Source organism: Leuciscus leuciscus, assembly GCF_965113295.1.
Source record: "Leuciscus leuciscus genome assembly, chromosome: 11".
NCBI classification, from domain to species: domain Eukaryota; kingdom Metazoa; phylum Chordata; class Actinopteri; order Cypriniformes; family Leuciscidae; genus Leuciscus; species Leuciscus leuciscus.
In genome coordinates, this window is record NC_138735.1 from 8,901,881 (window position 1) to 8,925,189 (window position 23,309).

The window sequence follows — 23,309 nt, forward strand, 5'->3', positions numbered from 1 at the left end:
TGAAAATCCCCATTTTGACCATCAGGGCAATAATTAAGAAGTTATAACCAACTAAAGATGTTATGAATCTGCCAGGAAAAGGACGTGTGTCTATACTGTCTTAATGCACGGCGAGTATGAAAGTTTGAGTGGCCAAAGACTCTCCAAGGATCACAGATGGAGAATTGCAGAGATTAGTTGAGTCTTGGGGTCAGAAAGCCTAAAAAAAAAATTATCAAACAACCCCTACATCCCCACATGTTGTTTGGGAGGGTTTAAAAAAAAACCTCCTCGCTCCTCCAAAAACAAATTCCAGCAAATTTAATTGTCAGACACGACTGGATCTTCAAACAACACAGGGTTCTGTGGTCAGATGAGACTAAAACAGAGCTTTTTGGCAGCAAACACACTAGATGGGTTTTGTGAACACAAGGATAAAAAGTACCCCATGTGTACAATTTAATATACCATTGGATCTTTAATGTTGTGGGCATATTTTTCTGCTGGAGGTCCTGGACTTCTTGTTCAGATACATGGCATTGTGGATTCTATCAAATATCAACAGATAAAAAATCAAAACCTGACGCCTTCTGCTAGAAATCTTATAATGGGCCGTGGTTGGATCTTCCATCAGGACAACGATCCAAAACAAACATCAAAATCAAAACAAAAATTTGTTGTGGAGCACAAAATGAAGCTTCTGCCATGACCGTCTCAGTCCCCTGACCTGATGAGTGGGCTGAACTGAAGAGGAGAAGCACCAACATGGATCTGGGAATCTGAAGGATCTGGAGAGATTCTGTGTGGAGGAATGGTCTCTGATCTCTTGTCAGTTATTCTCCAAATTCATCAGGCATTATAGGAGAAGAGTCAGAGCTGTTATCTTGGCAAAAGGAGATTGCAAAAAGTATTTAATAAAAGGGTTTCAATAATTGTGGCCAACGTGTTTTGGAGAAAAACATTTATTTCATAATGTGATTTTCCCCCCACTTTCAATTCTTTTACTTCAATGAAAGGTTAGAATTTTGCGCATTTTTTGAATGAAAGATCACAAGGATAATCGATGCAGATTTATTTTTTACAGCCAATTTTGATCATATTTACCAGGGGGTTCAATAATTGTGGAGGGCACTGTAGCTCAAGAATATAGGGAATTTTGGAAATATTAATAATTATAACTCATGGTCATAATTCATAAGTCGCATGTACATTTATTTGATCAATTATCGAGATTACCTTAATATGTAACTGGTAAGAATCATCAGTTATTCGTCCAGCGAATAAATGTAAGATTATCTCAGTTAAGAAAGGGGTATCCCTTTACAAACTCCAAGAAAGTTTTATTTTCTGGCCACGAACATCAAACTTTCTGAGTTTATTAATTAAAACTAATCAATGTAGTTTACAATATCGAGCTTTGTAGCTTAGATCTTTTAGTTTCATTGACTTTATAAAGTGGGTTTTCAAACACAGAGACAATTAAAAGTATAAATGGGTTTATTAATAAAATGACTAATAAACTACAATATAAACGTACGTAAAAATGCAAACAGTAAAACAGACAACATTTAACCAAACAAAACAGAAAACATCGCGTGGTCAGAATAAAGGAAATGAATAAAGGAAAGAAAGAAAGAAAGAGAAGAGAAAAGAGATAGAGGGTAACTTAATTCACAGACCTAAGAACGGGACACCTGAAATCAGCGTTTAGAGAGAGATACGTTACGTGCAAGTTTCTGTGCTCTTTCAGTGTGGTGCGCGTGTGCGCGTGTCCGGCTGGTTTGCGTCTAGCTTCGTCTTCTGGGTCGTTTCGCAAGACAATGTAAAGGCTCACTTGAATTTTACGTTACCGAGAAAATTCAGATTCGTCTCCCGGGATGGGAGAGGCTGGAAATCTTAGTTGCAAAGACCGGCAGCTACGACTCGAACATGGGTTCGTTCGATGGAGAAGGCCAGGGCCTCCTTCAGATGTTCCTTGGAGAAACGCTGCGCGTGGAGGAGAAGGTCCGAAGAGAGGATGAGTTGAGAGGATGAGAGAGAGAGGAAACTGAAGGTTTGGACTTTTATCAGTGTCGCATGTGCCGTCCCCTCCTTCGTGTAGGACGAATCAGCTGTCGAGATTTTTCGAGCGGGAAGATTCCTTTGTCCGGTTAGAAACGCCCACTCGAATGAGTCATGATTGACTTTAACTTGAGAGGATTTTCTCCAGACATATGAACTTATAAAACAATGCGCATCACTGAATTCTGCTATCGGAATTCAGCTCCGTTAGCTGGAGAGGATTACAGAGATATCAAAAATAGAATATAGGCGTTGTAGCAATGCAAAGATACATTATTATGCATTTGTATAGGCATTTGCAGTTCTATTAATGTTACAAATAGGACATGTATGCTTTCCTATGGTTTACACACACCTCTTAACACACAAATTTATATATTTAGTACATTTAAGAGTGACTTTATGGGTAAAAGTCCTTTTCTGTAGGGGGTTTCTGTTTCAAAGTCCAGAGTGTGTTTGTGTGTGGGTTGGTGGTCAACTTTTATGACCTGCCAATGAGATCGGATTACGGGATGCGATTCTACTGGGAGAACATTCTTCAGAAATACATTTCAGAGCCAAACACTCGAAGATCATAACTATATGATAAAAACAACATTAATCACACATGCATACATGGAAAGACGGATGGAAAGACCAGATCGATCATAATTCTCTTCTCACAGCGCCGCATTCGTGACATCATTTGGAGTGCTGCTAAAGGTTGCAAGTTTCTAACTGACAATAAACTGTGTCTCTCGGAGCTGCTGTCTCCTGAAGATAGAGCAGCGCGGGATAAGCTGTGGCCTCTTGTGAAGAAGGCAAGGGAGGAGGGCAAGAAGGCAACCTTTCGCAACTCATTTGCTCTGATTGATGGGAAACGAATCTTCTATGCTGATGTCGTGTAAGCCAAGCTGCTGCTTGCACTGGTTACTTTTTCATGCAAAAATCGAAAAGATGAAACTTGACGACTAACAATATAAACTGTGCAAAAACTTTTAAGTTGTGCACAAATAGGAACTAGTTTTGTTCTTCTTTAATTATTGTTACCTTTACTATTAATCTCCTTATTTGTTTATCACCTCGATAACATGTGCTTTGGTTATTATCCACCTCTCCCTTTACATTCTGGTAGCTAGTCTAAAGAAAGTAACTTTGTTGTTTTTTCTCATTTTGTTTAGGGGTTTTTGTTATGGAGTATTCGTTTAACTCCTTGTCGGTTGTAACTTTAAATGTTAGAGGTTTGCGGGACAATCTGAAAAGAAAAGCAATTTTTTTGTTTTGTAAAAGAAGTGCAGCTGATCTTATCTTTCTTCAAGAAATTCATTCAGGGGAAACAGATGTTAAATTTTGGAGAACGCAATGGGGAAGCTCAATTTTCTTTAGCCATGGCAGCAGCCACTCGGCTGGGACTGCTATAATGTTACATAGATTTAAAGGGACTGTATTAGAAACTGTATGTTCTGATGAAGGCAGATGGGTTTGTGCTGTAATTAAACAAGATAACGCCACCTTTATAGCTTGTTGTGTATATGGACACAACTCTCGTGCATCCAATAGAGTAATGTTCTCTCATCTAGTGGACTTAAAAAGTGACACAAAAAATATAATAATGTTTATTTTATTTTGGGGGGAGATTTTAATGAATGTATGGACGATCACCTGGATAGATACCCCCCCTAGACTTGATAGCAGGATGAATAATGATCTAATTTTTTCCCTGTGCTCCGATCTCTCTCTTACTGATGCATGGCGGTTCTTTAATCCTTCTACAAAAGATTTTACCTGGTCCAATAGAAGTTTCTCTCTTAGATCTAGGATTTACTTTTTTCTAATTTCATCTTCTATCCTTAAATATGTAAAAGATGTTTCTCATGTCACTGCCCCCTTATCGGATCATAAATTAGTTGCAATAAAATTGAGTGACATCAATGATAACCCGAGAATGAGGGGCTATTGGAAACTTAATAATACCTTGTTACAAGACAAACAATTTAATAATAGTATCATCAATCTTACCAAAGAATTATTTACTGGATCAACCAGAGATTATAAAAAAAAAACTGGGAGTTCTTTAAATATAAAGCTAGATATATTGCAGTTAAAAGAAGTAAGGAACTTAAAAATATTAAACATAAAACCGATTCAGAGTTGGTTAATAGACTTAATGTTTTACTAGCTAAAGATAAGATTACAGAAGAAGAAGATATGGAAATAAAAAAAATTAAATCTGGAATTCGACAGAGCTTATTTAGAGATGGCCAAAGGTGCATATATTAGATCTCGAGTGAAATGGCTTGAGGAGGGGGAGAAGAATTCTAACAATTTTTTTGCCCTGGAAAAAAGAAACGGTCAGAGGAAAGCTCTTTCAGCGCTTAACATCGATGGAGTTACCTCTAAAGACCCTAAAGAAATATCAGAATGTGTTAGTTAAATTCAGATGTACAGTGCCCTCCACAATTATTGAACCCCCTGGTAAATATGATCAAAATTGGCTGTAAAAAATAAATCTGCATCGATTATCCTTGTGATCTTTCATTCAAAAAATGTGCAAAATTCTAACCTTTCATTGAAGTAAAAGAATTGAAAGTGGGGGGAAATCACATTATGAAATAAATGTTTTTCTCCAAAACATGTTGGCCACAATTATTGAAACCCCTAGAATTTTTTACGAGTAAAATATCTCTGAAGTATATTCCCATTAATATTTACCTTTTTTAGTACACCAGGGTGACTAGGAACATGAAACTGTCCAGCTATGACTTCGTGTTTCACAGGAGTTTAAATATGAGGAAACGCAAAGGCCAAATCCCCTTAATCATCCATCACAATGAGTAAAACCACAGAATACAGTTCTGATGCGTAGCAAAAGATTGTTGAGCATCACAAACTAGAAAGTGGCTGTAAGACAATAGCTAAAGAATTGAAAATCCCCATTTTGACCATCAGGGCAATAATTAAGAAGTTATAACCAACTAAAGAAGTTATGAATCTGCCAGGAAAAGGACGTGTGTCTATACTGTCTTAATGCACGGCGAGTATGAAAGTTTGAGTGGCCAAAGACTCTCCAAGGATCACAGATGGAGAATTGCAGAGATTAGTTGAGTCTTGGGGTCAGAAAGCCTAAAAAAAAAAATTATCAAACAACCCCTACATCCCCACATGTTGTTTGGGAGGGTTTAAAAAAAAACCTCCTCGCTCCTCCAAAAACAAATTCCAGCAAATTTAATTGTCAGACACGACTGGATCTTCAAACAACACAGGGTTCTGTGGTCAGATGAGACTAAAACAGAGCTTTTTGGCAGCAAACACACTAGATGGGTTTTGTGAACACAAGGATAAAAAGTACCCCATGTGTACAATTTAATATACCATTGGATCTTTAATGTTGTGGGCATATTTTTCTGCTGGAGGTCCTGGACTTCTTGTTCAGATACATGGCATTGTGGATTCTATCAAATATCAACAGATAAAAAATCAAAACCTGACGCCTTCTGCTAGAAATCTTATAATGGGCCGTGGTTGGATCTTCCATCAGGACAACGATCCAAAACAAACATCAAAATCAAAACAAAAATTTGTTGTGGAGCACAAAATGAAGCTTCTGCCATGACCGTCTCAGTCCCCTGACCTGATGAGTGGGCTGAACTGAAGAGGAGAAGCACCAACATGGATCTGGGAATCTGAAGGATCTGGAGAGATTCTGTGTGGAGGAATGGTCTCTGATCTCTTGTCAGTTATTCTCCAAATTCATCAGGCATTATAGGAGAAGAGTCAGAGCTGTTATCTTGGCAAAAGGAGATTGCAAAAAGTATTTAATAAAAGGGTTTCAATAATTGTGGCCAACGTGTTTTGGAGAAAAACATTTATTTCATAATGTGATTTTCCCCCCACTTTCAATTCTTTTACTTCAATGAAAGGTTAGAATTTTGCGCATTTTTTGAATGAAAGATCACAAGGATAATCGATGCAGATTTATTTTTTACAGCCAATTTTGATCATATTTACCAGGGGGTTCAATAATTGTGGAGGGCACTGTATAAAGATTGCTGTAAAATTTGCTATGACAGCTGTGAAAAATGTATTAACACAATTAAACACCGTATACCAATTATTGATCGTGAGTTTAGTCGAATTTGTGACGCTGATTTGTCAATAGAGGAAATTAATCAAGCTCTGCACTCAATGAAAATAGGTAAATCCCCTGGTATTGACGGGCTTTCAGTAGAATTCTATCTTCACTTTTGGGAGTTTATTAAATTGCCTTTATTTCATATGTATAAGGAATGCATCAGTCAGGGAGAGATGACCTCTACAATGAAACAGGGAGTTATATCCCTTATACCCAAGTCAAGCAAGGGCCCTTTATTAATTGACAATTGGCGGCCTATTACTCTTTTAACATTAGATTATAAAATGTTAGCCTCTGTTTATGCTAAAAGATTACGTACTGGTCTAAATAACATTATTTCAGAATCTCAGTCGGGCTTCATGAAAGGCCGTCACATATCTAATAATATAAGGTTAGTATTAGATGTGCTAGATTACTCTAATTTAATTCACTCAGACGGTCTCATACTTTTTCTTGATTTTCAAAAAGCTTTTGATTCCTTAGAACACAAATTTCTTTTTCGCATTCTAGAGTTATTTGGATTCGGTAAATCATTTATTGATACTGTAACCATGTTTTATAGAGATATTAACAGCTCAGTGATCGTTAACTTTGATACATCCAAAAGGTTTGACATCCATCGTGGAGTCAGACAGGGCTGTCCAATCTCCCCGTTTTTATTTCTTTTAGCCACTGAACTACTTTGTCTAAGGATTAACCAAAATGAAAGTTTGACAGGAATCTCTATATTTGATCGAGAGTTTAAAATTGCACAGTTAGCGGACGACACCACACTATTCTTGGAGGATAAAAAACAGTTACCTAATGCTCTGGAATTGGTGGAACAATTTTCTTGTGCTTCGGGTCTAAAACTTAATATTTCGAAATTATCTCAATTCATGATATAGATGAGACATCATTGGAGGGGATCCCTGTTAAAAACTGTGTAAAATATCTAGGTATCCATATAACTAAAAATCCAGTTACCAGACATCTTTTAAACTTTTCTGATAAAATGACAAAAACTAAAAACGTCTTTAACATCTGGCTTCAGAGAGATCTTTCATTATACGGTAGAGTCCTTTTATCTAAGGTGGAAGGGCTCTCTCGCTTTGTATACCCTGCTCTTTCTTTGTTTATCAATGATAAAGCTATAAGGGAAATTAACAAAATATTTTTGGATTTTATTTGGAAAAATAGGCCTCACAAATTGAAAAAATAAGTACTTTATCCGGCTTTACACTTGGGCGAGAGATTTTTTAGATCGAAAATGCAACAACAGACATATTCGCTCAATTTTTCAAATGAAGAGAAAAGTTACTCCAAGGGGTAAATTCTATTGGGGATCCCTTGTAACAAATGTAATTTGGAGAAAGGCCTGGCTTTTGCCTAGTAAATTTTGTGTATCCAACAAAGTTAAGGAAATTCATTATAAAATCCTTCATAAAATCTATCCTGTTAACTCTTCCATTTCTAAATATTCTGATATTGATGAGACTTGCTTTTTTTGTGGTTTTGTTGAGGAAACTGTCCCCCATTTATTTTGTGAGTGTAATGTAACCAATCGATTTTGGGCTAATTTAAGTGCTTTTGTTTTTGGCCCTACAAATGTGACCCACACCTTCATTCTTAAAGAGATTATCTTTTATTATGAAAACCCAAAGCGGATGTCCCTTGAACATGTTGTTAAATTCCTTATCTTATATGCAAAATTCTTCATCCACAAGCAAAAATGGCTTAAGTCTCCTTTGAGCTTCCCTCTTTTTCTTGCTGACCTTAATTATTTTATTTCTTCCCTTAGACTTATAAATAACAAAAAAAGTGCAAAATTTTTTATGCATTATGATGATTTATTCAAAGATATGACTTAACCTTGTTGTTATGCTTTTCTTTTTCTTTTTTTGTATGTATAATTACATAATGTGCTTCATGCAAATCCAGGATATTTATGTTTTTTTTTTTTCTCCTCGTTTCATTGTTTGTTCATTGTAAGAGATACAACCTTGCTTCACTTCCCTGAGCTTGTAATTATGTGTAAGTTCTGCGATAAAAAAAAAAAGAGAGAGAGTCGACGGACAGAAAAAAAAAAGAAAAAAAAGAAAAAAATATATAGATTTGTTCACATGCAGCTGATTTATTTTTGTTTATTTGTACATTTTACTCATATTTAATGGAGCAAAGTCAGACGTGGACAGTAGTAAATCGATATATTGATCTCGTAATGTGTATGCGTAAGACGTCGGTTTCACAAATTTGCGTTTACATGGAGAAAATGAAAATGGCATCTTTGATGTTTTGATATTTTGAAATGTAATTTATTTTATCACTTAAAAAAATATTGAATATTGAATCAAATTTTATTTATAGCAAGTTAGCAACCCAGTAAGATGTTTATTCCTCTCCCACAGGAGTTCAGAGGTAAAAATCACTATGATAGTCAAAGCACAATTTAGACATCAGAAGAAGTTCATAAAAATCCCAGAGGCTTGCTTTGATATATTTATAGCAGAATGTAAGTAATGAAGTCGTTATTAATAATTATGTGTATATATTCATTACCGATCAAAAGTTTTAGATCGGTACGATTTTTAATGTTTTTAAAAGAAGTCTCTTCTGCTCACCAAGGCTGCATTTATTTGATAAAAAATAAATAAAAAAACATTAATATTGTGAAATTATATGACAATGTAAAATTATTGTTTTCTATGTAATATATAGTAAAGTGTAATTCATTCCTGTGATCAAAGCTGAATTTTCAGCATCATTACTCCAGTCTTCAGTGTCTGATCCTTCAGAAATCATTCTAATATGATGATTTGATGCTCAAACATTCATTACCTATTATTTTCAATGTTGAAAACAGTTGTGTACAATTTTTTTCTCAGAATTATTTGATGAATAGAAAGTTCAAAAGAACAGTATTTATTTAAAATAGAATATTTTCTAATATTATAAATGTCTTTACTGTAACGTTTGAACAATTTAACTCACCCTTGATGAATAAAATTATTGATTTATGTTATTTATTTTCCCCCCAAAAATAAAATGTAAATTATTACTGACCCCAAACTTTTGAACGGGTAGTGTTTAATGTTACAAAAGCTTTCCGTTTCAGATAAATGCTGTTCTTTTGAACTTTCTTTTCAAAAAAATCCTGAAATAAAAATGTAAAAAACTGTTTTTAACACTGATAATAACCAGAAATGTTTGGTGTGCATCAAATCATCATATTAGAATGTTTTCTGAAGGATCATGTGACACTGAAGACTAATGATGCTAAAAATTCAGCGATCACAGGAATAAATTACACTATTACTGTATATTACACAGAAAATAACTGGTTTAAATTGTAATAATATTTCACAATATTATTATTATTCTTTTTTATTTTTTTAATCAAATAAATGCAGCCTTGATTAGCAAAAGAGACTTAAAAAAAAAAAAAACATTAAAAATCTTACCAACCTAAAACTATATATATATATATATATATATATAGCTATCCTTATGTGTCAAATTGTGAATAAAGCATTGCCTAAATTTGATAAAACTTTTGTTGTGCAGTGAAAGAGAAGTTCTCAATTCCGGAAGATCTTGCAGTTACAGATGACACTGGCACAGAGGTGGATAAAGATGTGTTTCCTGATCTAATGACCACCAGTGGGTTGGTTTTTGTCATAAATTAATTGAATGACATTGGTGAGTGATAACAGGAGCTATTGAATGATATCAAATCCCAATATCTGAATGAATGCTGGTAGTGTTTAATATGTACAGTATTTTAAATGTTGTAGCTAGTGTTGATGATGTGTGGATAAATGTATTCCAAATATGTCTATTAACCCTAGTTTGAACATTAACAGGACCTTCCACACCTCAATCTTCAGTCAGCTTGGATACAGATACACTGTCTCTAACTTCAAAAAGCAGTGAGGACAGTGACTGGTTTAGTCCAAAACGATTCAGGAAGGATGATAATGAGGCTTCTCAAAGCTTACAGGCCAGAGATGTGAGTCCCAGTAGCCTTACACAGACATTGGGGGATTTACTTATCATAACCTTGAGCTTTACATGCTAAAAGTTTAATTCATATATATATATTTTTTTTTTTTATACACAATAGCAATTTTCCAGTTCAGGACCATCGTTCAGGGCATTTAAATATTCCTGCATTTTCTACTCTCTTATTACATGGCTCTGTGGAACATTTGATTCTGATTGGTCAATTGACCCTATTTACTTCGTTAGCGCACATTACTAGTCTTTTGGTGAACAGTTAATCTGTGCAAATATATATATATATATATATATATATTTTTTTTTTTTTTGTCATGGTTATTGAGAGATGGCAGGTGAGCTAAAGTAAAACCCCTTCATATTTAAAATTTTCAAGAACCCACCGCTTCATGTCCTGATCAGCCTGTCGGAGTTTATTCTGCTATAACAACTGGCTGGATGCATTTCATCCCTTACATAATTGGTTAATGTTCCTCTTTTTATAGTTGATAAAAGAAATTCTACACACAAGACCAGGTGGAGCAAATGTGCTGAAGGAGTATGAAGATACAGGGACAATTAGCGATGACATGAGAAAACTGATGGTGAACATCTTGGTTGCACACGTGATTGAGACAGAAGGGTAATTATCAAAATGTAATAGTCTTGGGTTATTTAATTTGTTAGTGATTATGTAAGGAATAATTGACGACAGGCCGTTGAATTATTAGAAAAATAATGCACACCCGAGGTGGTAATGCGGTCACGACGCGAAGCGGAGTGGCCGTTACACCTCGGGTGTGCATTATTTTTCTAATAATTCAACGGCCTGAAGTCAATTATTCCGCTTATACTACAGTTACTGTTGGAGAATTTTCTTTGTCTCATCTGTGTCACACATAAATCCTATTCAAATGCATGATATGAATATTAGGGAAACTAGGCCTAGAATATGGGAGGCCCAAAAGCAGGGGAAACGAAGGCCTAAAATCATGGGAAACAGAGAGAACAGGTCAAAGGGGACAAAATGATGGGAAACACTGAACCTGTCAAAAGTGTTTACGAGGAAGAGGTTGTGTGAGGACAGGACAAAAACTGGGTGAAAGGTAGTCTAAGGACAAGAGTGGAAAAGTACCCGAAAAACCATATATGAAATCATATTTAATAAAGCGCATGCGCCAGTATGGCCACCAATAGAAATTGGACATTAATGCAGGTGTTTCTAATCGTGGCGACGTGACAAGGAGGAGCAAAGAGAAAAAGATAACCATGATAACGCTAATTGGTCACCAAGCGAGGAAATTGGACACCAAGGGATGAGAGAAAAGGTATAAGATCTGAGAGAAAACCATTGTAAAATTAGATGCTTAGCTACCATCTCACTTTGTTGAATTGTTCAATAAAGTTACTTCTGAGACCTGAAACTTCGACTCTGAAAGATTTCTTCTGAGACCTGAACCTGATATTGAAGACCTGAACCAGAGACAGAGAATTGGCCACAACATTACCAAACCTCGAAACATTGTTCAGATTATGTATTTCAAGACGTTTGTAAAGTTTTTGTCATTAAAACGCTCTTGTATGTAGGACTAATTTCTTACGCATCTAATCCCATGCCTCCGTTGCTAATTCCAAAACGTCATTTCAGAGTTAGTAACGGAGGTTTGAGCCGCTGATAGCAGACTAATGCTGGGTTAGGGTTAGGGTTAGGTAGAGTTAGTAACGGAGGTTTGAGCCGCTGATAGCAGACTAATGCTGGGTTAGGGTTAGGGTTAGGTAGAGTTAGTAACGGAGGTTTGAGCCGCTGATAGCAGACCAATGCTGGGTTAGGGTTAGGGTTAGGTAGAGTTAGTAACGGAGGTTTGAGCCGCTGATAGCAGACTAATGCTGGGTTAGGGTTAGGGTTAGGTAGAGTTAGTAACGGAGGTTTGAGCCGCTGATAGCAGACTAATGCTGGGTTAGGGTTAGGGTTAGGTAGAGTTAGTAACGGAGGTTTGAGCCGCTGATAGCAGACTAATGCTGGGTTAGGGTTAGGGTTAGGTAGAGTTAGTAACGGAGGTTTGAGCCGCTGATAGCAGACTAATGCTGGGGACACACGACTAGCTGACACATTCTCTGACTGTTTTCATCGACTGCAGCAGATTTTAAACACCGACTTTGAACACAGACTGAACGCGCTGAACACGCGTTTGGGCATGATCAGTCATAAGTATCAAATTACATTCATAACCGGCCTTAAAGTGTGTTCCCGGCTTTATGCAGTTATTAATGCAGTTATTAGAGAGAGATGTTGCAATAATGAGACAGAAAAGCATGTGCGTCAATATTATTATTTTTTAATTCATTCAGTTCGTTTTAATTAATTCGTTAATTCTTTTTTTTCTATTATTGACAGATGACAGTAGACTAGCCAAATAAATGAAACCCAAAACCCTTTTAACAAGTAGGCCTATCAATAATTATTTATTTGTTCAATTATCTGCAATAAAAATCCATGCTGCAGGACTATCCATTTATTTAGCCTATATTCAGTTTAATTTTCTATTGATTATAGATAGGACTTTATAGTTTATTTATTCAAATTAAACAACATGTTTCTATTGATTGTGAAGCTAGACATTGAAAATTGCAGATCAAGCGCATGGGGCGAAATGCTTTTTCTTGTTATGAATTGTATCCTATTTTCCGTTATTACAGTTGACTACGCGAAGTGATATGGAACTGTAATGCGGTCGAGACCTGCCTGGAACTACTTTAGCCGTGCGTTTCCCTGAAAATAATGCACACCTTAGAACGTTCGTCAACCAATCAGATTCAAGCATTCAACGGCCCTGTAGTATAAGATAGTATATAAATTGTGAACTATATTAGTTGGGTGCTACAAATTTTAAGTAATAAGCTGTTGATTGTTCTGAAAATAAGAGTAGTTTAGTTATATATTTTTAAACAATTCTCATCATTGTGAAGTAACATTGAGTGTTTCCATTTTTCAGGAGAGTCCCACATCGACTTACCAAACAGAACTATGGTTTGGGAATTATCACCTTGTTTCCCTCACTCAGAGATCCCCAAGGGAGGACTGGATATGTAAGTCATAATGTGAGATTAGAACATTCAGTATTTTTGTGATCATTTAGAAATGTCTTTCTAAGAAGTTGTCATTTTCGATGGAGGGTTACAATTTTGAGTTTTAATTTGTGTCATTTCATAAGGAACATTTTTATGATGGCCAAAAAAACACTGGGTTCTTGTCATGGCGCCTCAAAACAGTACAACGGGGGACAAAACCTTCTGCAAATAAGGATGATCCAAAAACAGAGGAAAAGGGAGGCCCTTTGCTTGACAGACAGCTGTGTCACCGTGAAGATCAGCTAGATAATGACCAAAGTTTAGAGGCTATCTCCTTGATGAATCATACAAGTGACCGTGAGGTCATCATGCAGAAGATGAGGACCACGTCTGAATACAGACAGCACCTTATCCATGATCCAGAGAAATCCACCACCATTCTCTGTTTTTCCTCGATTCCTGGATACTAAAGGATTGGTATGGATTTTGTCTTTCCTTTTTTTTGACCAAATTGAAATAGTCAAATAGTCTGCTTTGTTGAAAACACATTTAGCTTGTTAAGAAATGTAATATTTTATGGTAATTTCTTTACATGTTTTCTGCAAACTGCTTCAGATTCTTCAGGACTTCACGCTCCTCTTTGGGTCAGAATCTGCTTCCAGACTTTTTGAAAGGTGGCCAACTGTCTTCAAAGCAAAGGTTATCAGGCTAGCAGAAACCTTGACTTCCACTCCACTGCTGAAAAGATTACTGTCATCTGCCAAAGAGAAAAGGGAGGAACAGGATTCCCCAGGTAGAGTTGTACAGAACTAACTTGAAATTAGTATTGAAGATGCCCCTGCCACTTTTAAATCATTTGTGTGCTGGGCCAATCACACACACACTCCGCGTACACACACACACACTCACACACTCACTGTCCCTCGCTCACTCACTCACTCGCGCGCACACACACACACACACACACACACACACACGCTCACTCACTGTTGCTCGCACTCTCACTCACTCGCGCACACTCACTCTCGCTCGCATTCAACCCGTCGTGGAGGACCGTTAAAATTAAACATGCTAGTCTTTCTGTCGTGATGTCCTGAAGCGTCGCAGACGCGTAGGTTATCGCCCACTATGACACACTATACGAAATAAAACGATCGAATCTTGCGTCCCGACGCCCGTTGTCCGAATCTCCACGAAACGGATCGTGCCAAAATCGTGCTAAAATAGTGTAATCTGAACCAGGCAGGTAATAAACATTTGACCTATCATGCAAAGAACCTATTAAAGCACTAAGACATGGGAACAGTATAGCTAACATTCACATATCCGACATCGCAATATTAAACAATGTTATCGCACATCGCAGCTTTTCCTCATATCGTGCAGCCCTGGCCAAAGGTCTCAACTGCTGCCAGAAATCGTCGACATGCTTACATTCTTGAAAAAGAACATTACCATAATCTTAGGCTGTTCTGTGTAGTTCATTTATCTCTTTTTCATGCTTGAAGAAAAAAATGTGTTTCTGTTTGAACTTGTAGTTTTGAGAAAGCAGTACTTTGATTATGGATACACACTTACGGTTTGCATTTAAAGTGTTATTTCAGTTATTTATATTTATTTTATTTATACTGTTTTATTTTTTTATGTTCGATTTGTGGAAAGGAGTTAGAGTTCTCATGTGAAATCGTACAGGGGAGAAGCCAGACGGTAGAGTTTATAGCAAAACATTTTGCAGTGTTTGCATGTCCTTTACTGCATAGAATTAATTAAAATAGAAGTAAAATAACATTCATTACAAGTTGATTTCAAAATGCACCTAAATTGTTTTGCATTTTGTGATTTTCAGTCGAATAAAAGACTATTTTCCATTCATATATTTCATCATTGAGGATTTCTTAAATTATGTAAAAATCTCGTCTTGTCTTGTTCTCGTGAACCCAATCTCGTGTCTCGTCTCGTGGAGTGAGCGTCTCGTCACACCCCTACTAACTTATAAACCTGCACTTGTTTGTCATTACTATTAATCAAATTTGTGTTTTTGTTTGTTTGTTTTCTTCATTCAGGCATGCCGGAGTATACAGGAACATCTTGAGGCGGAAGAGAATCGTCAACCATACATTCTTGCCACAGGGAGCAGCAAGGAAACTATCAGTCAGTTCTTCATTGTGGTTGATAAAAAGCTCATCCCCTGTCAAGAATCCTCTTCACTTGCAGCAATTGATGAACTCTTCAAGGTCCATTTTGTTTTCAGCATCAGTTATGATCTTCCACTCAAAAATATGTACACTTTTCTCCAGACTACAATCTACGGAATTGATGTTGGCACCACAAGTGAGAGCCCAAGGGTAAAGGAGCTCAGAGCGAAGTTATTGAATGATGTTTAGATGCTACATCTGTAAAACGCTGCTTGCTACAACAGTAAAATTAATTCGGCACCTTAAACTTGTACATGGTTTGTATCCTGGCAAGAAATTTGAGCTGGTTTGTGCTCAGGATGGTTGTTGCTTGCAATTTAAAAGTTATGCAGGTTTTAAAAAACATTTAACTAGATTTCATTTTAGTGGTGTAGCATCAAGCAGTGAGAATGTATCACTACAAAATCAACAAGCTCCAAATCCCGGTGAAGCAGCATCACTTGTTGTGTCTAACACAGAGCAAAGTTCAGATAATGATGCAAGTTTGCATGAATGTTCTTCTGTTTCAAGGGATTGTTCCAAAGAAATGTGTGCATCCATAATAGCTAAATTGCAGGGTAACGGTGTTGCAAACAGTGTTATTATGTCAGTTGTTGAAAGCATGGAGGATTTTGTCACTGATTTCCATACAAGTTTAAGGGAAAACATTTTAAATGTTGTGCCTGTTGACAGCACAAGTAGAAGTTCAGTTGAAGATGTTTTTAATAGTTTTCATAATCCATTCTCCGATTTTAATACCGATACAAAATGGAGAAAATATTTCAGTGAGAAATGGGGGGTTGTTGAACCTGCTGAAATACACTTAGGTGTCAGATACGATACAAGAAAGAATAAGATCTCTGGAATGTATGAACAGATTCCAGATAATGACACTTTCATATATATCCCTCTTCTGAAGACTCTTGAATTCATTTTTAGGAATAATGAGGTGTGTAATCTTATTCAAGAGAAACGGCAAAGTGACACGTATCGAGATTTGTGTGACGGACAGTATTACAAAAACCATCCTTTGTACTCCATCCATAGCAATGCCCTTCAGATCCAAATTTACTACGATGATTTCGAAACGGCAAACCCATTAGGATCTCAACATGGGATTCATAAACTTGGCTGTTTATATTTTGTGCTTCGTAACCTGCCAGCACACATAAATTCTTCCTTAATGAACATACATCTAATTTCTTTGTTCCATTCTGAGGATGGAAAAAACTATGGCATGGACAAAAAACTTGGCCCATTGGTTGATGATGTGAAAATACTTGAGCAGGAGGGAATGAAGGTGTCATTTTCTGAGGAGCCCATCTTTGGTACTATTGCGCAATTTACCGGCGATAACCTTGGTCTAAATGGTATTCTTGGTTACGTTGAATCTTTTTCTGCGAAACATTACTGCAGACTGTGCCTCACTGACAAGGTGTTAGCACAGGAAGTATTTAGTGAGGATGATCCGCGGGTGATATTGCGTAGCAGAAACCTAAATGAGGAACATTATAAGTATCTAGCTGACAACCCTAATGAAAACTCCTGTTATGGTATTAAAAGAAATTCTGTACTCAATACCTTGACTTACTTTAATGTATCAGAGAACTTTGTGCTGGATATTATGCATGATATCCTGGAGGGAGTTGCACAGTATGAAGTGAAACTGCTTTTTGAATACATGAGTTGCAATCTAATTTCTTGCGATTCCATTCCTCAAAGATTGTATGCCTTCAACTATGGCTATTTGGACAAAAATATCGCCCAACCAAGGTTAACCTTCAACAAGCTGGAAACATCATTGGACTCAACGCAAGTCAGACATTGTGTCTCATTAGGAACATCCCTCTCATATTTGGAGATGTAGTCCCAGAAGCGGATAAGCACTGGCATTTGATGTTGCTCCTCTTACATATTGTTAACATTATATTTTCTCCTTGCATCTCTGAAGGAATGACAATATTTTTGAAGCATCTGATAGTGGAGCATCATCGATTGTTCAAGGAGTTGTACCCTTCTAGGAATCTGATTCCAAAGCACCACCTTATGATTCACTACCCTGAATGCATCAGGCAAATTGGCCCATTAATTCATGTATGGACTATGAGGTATGAAGCAAAACACAGGTTTTTTAAGAAAAATAAAAAAAAATTCAAAAACCTGACCAAATCACTTGCCAAAAAACACCAGCTAGCCATTGCCTATCACTGGGAGCACTGTACTATCAAAGGTATTGAGTCTGGCCCTGTTTCAAAAGAATTGTTGTCCGACCTTGAAAACGGTGATTTTATTTCTGAGCAGCTCCACATTGATCTCTCAAGTGAATTAACGGTCACACCGTGGGTTAAGTGTCATGGTACGGAGTATCGTACTGGTCTTGTTGTGTGCTTAGACTTGGTTGATGATGCACCTGTCTTTGGAAAAATTGTTAACATTTTTATTATGGATGGAATTTTTTTTTTGGCATCATGTATGGAATCAGAGTTTGTTGAACATCTTCATGCTTTCAGTGTTTTTGCACAAGAGAACAGTCTTGTGCTCAAAAAACCTGACGAATTGTTTTACCACAAGCCGTTTGATTTACAAATGTCCTATGGAAATGACAGTCTATTTTACATCGTTTTGGACTGTTATTTGTAAAAAAAAAAAAAAAAAAAAATGTATTCATGTAATTTAAAGTACTGGCTAGATGTATTGGTGCTCTGTGCTGGAATAAAGTTTTGAAAGAGTAATACAGAGTGATGTGTTTATTTCAAAGTGAATTTATTCTTTTCAGATTAAATAATTGTTAGTTTATTTTACAGTTCTTTAAAGTAGGTAATGCAAAACCCTAATAAGAAACACTGGTAACTCCTTTAGTGTTGTTTTTTATTTGTAAATAGGTGTTCCATCAACACCAGGATGGTGTAAAATTTGACTCCTATAAGGTTGAGAAGATTGTCATTTCCATTTTTTTAAAGTGTTAGGTCAACACCAGAACAGTGTAGGAGTTTAACTCTGCCAGTGTTTGCTACAAAGCTGCACCCAGCTCTGTAACAGTGTTGTTGTTCTCTGCATTGGTGTTAAAATTTTACTCTCTTAGTGTTCATATTGTTACACTGTGTCGGTGTTGCGAGAGGCAACACTTTTGAAAGTGTTGAACTAACACTTTGTGGGTGGTTCCCATATATACACTTTCAAAGTGTTGAAATTAACTCTATTGGTGTTGATTTCCGGATTTCAAATTTACTGTGATCAAATTATGTACTACATATTACAGCATTGTTTCAATACAAGACATACCAATGGACTCACGCACCTTTCTGTCTTCTTTGGGCACCAGATGTTCCTTCCTCACCCGAAACAAAGGACTTATTCGATTAGCTTGCGTTGATATAGGACTGGTCTTCCTTCTCTGCTGTAAAACAAGAAAGTCTCGACTTACTCTATGTGCAATAACTATTGTTATGTGCAATAACTATTGTTCTTGAAACATAAATTAAGACAGTTATAAATAAGTTAATTTACCATACGATTCAGGAGAGAACATTTGATGAGTAAATACTGATTGCAATATTCTAAAAAATAAATAAGCAAACTTAAGAACAATTCAAATTCCCTAACATAGGGGTTTATATAAACTGATATTCTAATATAAGTAAGAAGAATTTAATAGCAGGGACTGTATCAATTTTCTTTAAGGATTTACAAAATAAAGAAAAGTCATTTTTTAATGCATTCACATTTGGAAGAGATTTTGTGAAACGACATTTGTGGATATAGAATTTAACAAACAGTATAATATTATTTATCAAATATTCAACTTTTTTATTTTTCATTAAAAGTCCATATTTGATCCCATTCCAGGAAAAAAAATCAGATCGTGACGTAACTCTTTGATGGCGAGAAAGTTAACCTGCGCATGCGCGGCCCCGCCCACTAAATCCAGCGGGGTGAAGCTGGAGCTCCAGCGAGGGGAGGAGCTGGAGCTCTAGCTCCTCCCATTTGGCACTGCAGAGTACATATATATATATATATATATATATATATATACAGTACCAGTCAAAAGTTTGGAAATGTTACTATTTAATGTTTTTGAAAGAAGTCTCTTATGCTCATCAAGCCTGCAGTTAAAAAAAAAAAAACTGTAATATGAAATATTATTACAATTTAAAAAATGGTTCTCTTTTTTAATATACTTTAAAATGTAATTTATTTTTGTGATGCAAAGCTGAATTTTCATCAGCAAGTACTCCAGTCTTTGGTGTCTTATGATCCTTCAGAAATCATTCTAATATGCTGATTTATGATCAATGTTGGAAACAGTTGTGCTGCTTAATATTTTTTTTTATAACCTGAGATACTTTTTTCAGGATAATTTGATGAATAAAAAGTTAAAAAGAACTGTATTTATTTAGAATAGAAATCTTTTGTAACAATATACACTACCGTTCAAAAGTTTGGTAACAATAATTTTTTTTTTTTAAAGAAATTAGTACTTTAATTCAACAAGGATGCGTTAAATTGATAAAAGGTGATGGTAACGATTTATATTGTTAGAAATGTTTTTATTTTGAATAAATGCTGTTTTAATGAATAAATGCTGTTAACGTTTTACTCAATGAATCCTGAAAAAAGTATTCCAAAAAAATATATTAAACAGCACAACTGTTTCCATCATTGATAATAACTGAGTATCAAATCATCATATTAGAATGATTTCTGAAGGATCATAAGACACCAAAGACTGGAGTACTTGCTGATGAAAATTCAGCTTTGCACCACAAAAATAAATTACATTTTAAAATATATTAAAAAAGAGAACCATTATTTTAAATTGTAATAATATTTCATAATATTACTGGTCTTTGTTTTGTTTTGTTTTTTAACTGCAGGCTTGATGAGCATAAGAGACTTCTTTCAAAAACATTAAAAATAGTAATGTTTCCAAACTTTTGACTGGTACTGTATGTATATATATATATATATATATTTATTATGGCAAAAGAGAGCAAGCAAGCCTTGTGTTGTTCCCTGCCCACGTTATATCACGGGTGGGGAGGACACACATTTCAGCTTTGTGTTGCTTGTTTGGGAGTGGAGCATGCCAACAGTCAGTTCTCGAGGGGGCTGACTGTGAGCATTGCGAGGAGCTGTCCGTGAGGACGCTCCGCTCCCGCCGGCCATTCTTCGAGGAGGACGGTTCGGTGCACGCTCCCCGAGGCGCGGGTCCCGCTGCTGCCGAGGCACGGCGTCGACGCGCATCTTGGGGATCGCAAATGGATCGAACAGCGGGGTTTGAGACGGGCCCCGCCCTATATCTGCCTTTAAACGCTCTGCGGTTTCTCCTCCCCGGGATGAGGCACTCATGCTGCGATTTCCAGTTCCGAGGAATTGGTATCGTTAGTGTTTTTGTTAAGAGAACAAAACAATTACAAATATAAAGAATAAAGCAGATGTTTATGAATAAATAAATAAACAAGTCAGCTCATAACTCTGTTGAATAAAGAGGAGCTTTTAAAAGGAGGTTTTATCTAGTGCTGTTGCTAAGTTAAATATTACTGGCCAGCCGGTTATTATGAGAGTGAAAATATAAGTAAAACTCTATATCTCAGCCTCCTCGTCGGGCAATGCCGTTTTTTCCCTATCTCCACACTGAGGTGTCGAGATCGTGGAATAAACCGGTTTCTATTTATGTGTTTAGTCCCCAAACTTCTACTATAGTAATGTTATGGGTTATGTTAAGCACTAAATGGTTTAGCTCCCCAGTACTTGAGCGAGCTCTTAACGCATTATAGTCCTTCACGTCTATTGCGATCTCAAAATACCGGCCAGTTAACCAAAATACAATAAAATATATCAAATAATATATAGATTTTAAAGTTAAAAACCAAAATACAATGTCCACCGAAAAATGAAAATTCTGTCATCATATACTCACCCTCATGTTGTTTCAAACCTGTATGAATTTCTTTCTTTTGCTGAACAGAAAGGAAGATATCTAGAAGAATGTCAGTAACCAGACAGTTTTAGATACCATTGACTTCCATAGTATATATTTTTCCAACTATGGAAGTCAATGGTATCTAAAACTGTCTGGACATTCTTCTAGATATCTTCCTTTCTGTTCAGCAAAAGAAAGAAATTCATACAGGTTTGAAACAACATGAGGGTGAGTTTATGATGACAGAATTTTCATTTTTCGGTGGAGTATCCCTTTAAGAAACACAGAACTCACTCTTGCACTCACACTTACAATCTCACACACACACACACACACACACACACACACACACACACTCTCAGATATGTGGTTTATGAGGACTCTCCATAGGCATAATGGTTTTTCTAATGTACAAACTGTATAATCTATCCCCCTACACTAACCCTACCCCTAAACCTACCAATCACAGATTTAGTATGTTTTTTAAGCCGTTTGGTTTAGAAGGACACATATGTCCTCATAAACCATGTTTACGTTGTAATACCCATGTCATTATACACATTTGTGTCCTCATAAACCATATACAAGAACACACACGTCACACACACACACACACACACACACACACACACACACGTGGTGTGGTCATTGAAAATGTGTTCAGATATATATTCTTCACAGAAAATGAGCCAAGGCCAATGAGTCTGAGTTTGAAAAAATAAATAATCGTATAATTTTTCTCTTGATAAAAAATGAAACCGGGTCCTACAGACCCGAACACCATACAAGGGTTAAAACGACACTAACGAGACGCTTAACAACACAGCGTACAAAACAAACATTTTATATAGATATCATATTCTAATTAAATGAATACTTACAATCACAGAAATAATGTCCTTGGCGATGGTCAATTTGCTGCCGCCGCAACTGCTGCTCGTGTCCGAAAGCTGAATCATACCAGTGCCATAGAGAGAGAGAGTTGCGACACTCCCATAGACCTCCGTTGTAAATAATGGCGGCGCTTTTAACCGCCTACTTCCGGGATATGAAGATCGGAATAGTTCCAAACACTGTCATGTGGGCGTTGGACACCATTCACTTACATTGCTCCGCGTCGAGTTGTTCCAGAGTTAAGTTGCCGAAATATCGACCTCTTTTGAATTGTCAACTGTCTATATTGTATCAGAGGCCCTTTGCGATGCTTATACTGGTCTTCATTTGTACATGCACAGCGTAATTATTTATATTTTATGTTGGTTGTTTCAACCAATTTTCAAGCACTGCCTGCTAGCTAACGTTAGTTAGCTAGCGCGACTTCGTCAGCTAAGAGTTCGGTAATGAATCGCTACCACCTTTATAGCAACTTTTATTTAATTAAATTTTTTGGGATATACTAACTTTTCATTATGTTATTATTGTCTTGAGTGAAGCGGCTTGTGAGAACAATGCTGGACCTTTAGGATTGTTATGGCCATCACCAGTCCTGTCTGTTTCATGGATCACCTGCCCCTGGTTTTTGTTTTTCTTGTTCACACACACAAGCACACATTTTTGTTGTCTGTCATTGTTTAATAAAAAATATTTTATTTGAAAACCTTCATTTGTATCAGCCATGCTTAAATTCGTTTTTAATCTGTTATAGTTTTGATAATGTGTATGGCCTTAATCTTAAAATAATATTCTTAGTCTTAACATGATCATGTTTCACATTGTGGTCCTGGGGGTGGCCACTTTCATCAGAAGAAGTGAGCTAGCTTCTAAGCGAATTCTGAACGGACCGCCACGGCAGACCTCTTGCGTGATCATGAAGGTAGGCTAATGGCTAGGGTGACCAGACGTCCCGAAAAATTCGGGACAGTCCCGAAATCTAAACTGTTGTCCCGAATCCCGAATCTGGCCCTAATTGTCCCGAAAATTATACTAAAGCAAAATCTTGAGTAGTTATTGTCTGATAAACATTAAAAACTGTCTGCGGAGGTTGAGGCCGGCGACACACTGGCTGCGTGGTGTGTCC

General features: G+C 36.5%; 1 long non-coding RNA gene across 1 annotated transcript in view; it reads left to right on the forward strand.

Annotated features, from left to right (window-relative positions):
- The window catches only part of LOC309509984, a 63,010-nt gene extending 40,121 nt beyond the window's left edge, over positions 1-22,889 (forward strand). The window contains exon 2 of the long non-coding RNA XR_014210141.1: positions 22,243-22,889. This is a non-coding gene — a long non-coding RNA (uncharacterized lncRNA). The remainder of the gene's footprint in view (positions 1-22,242) is intronic.
- The last annotated feature ends 420 nt before the right edge of the window (positions 22,890-23,309 follow it).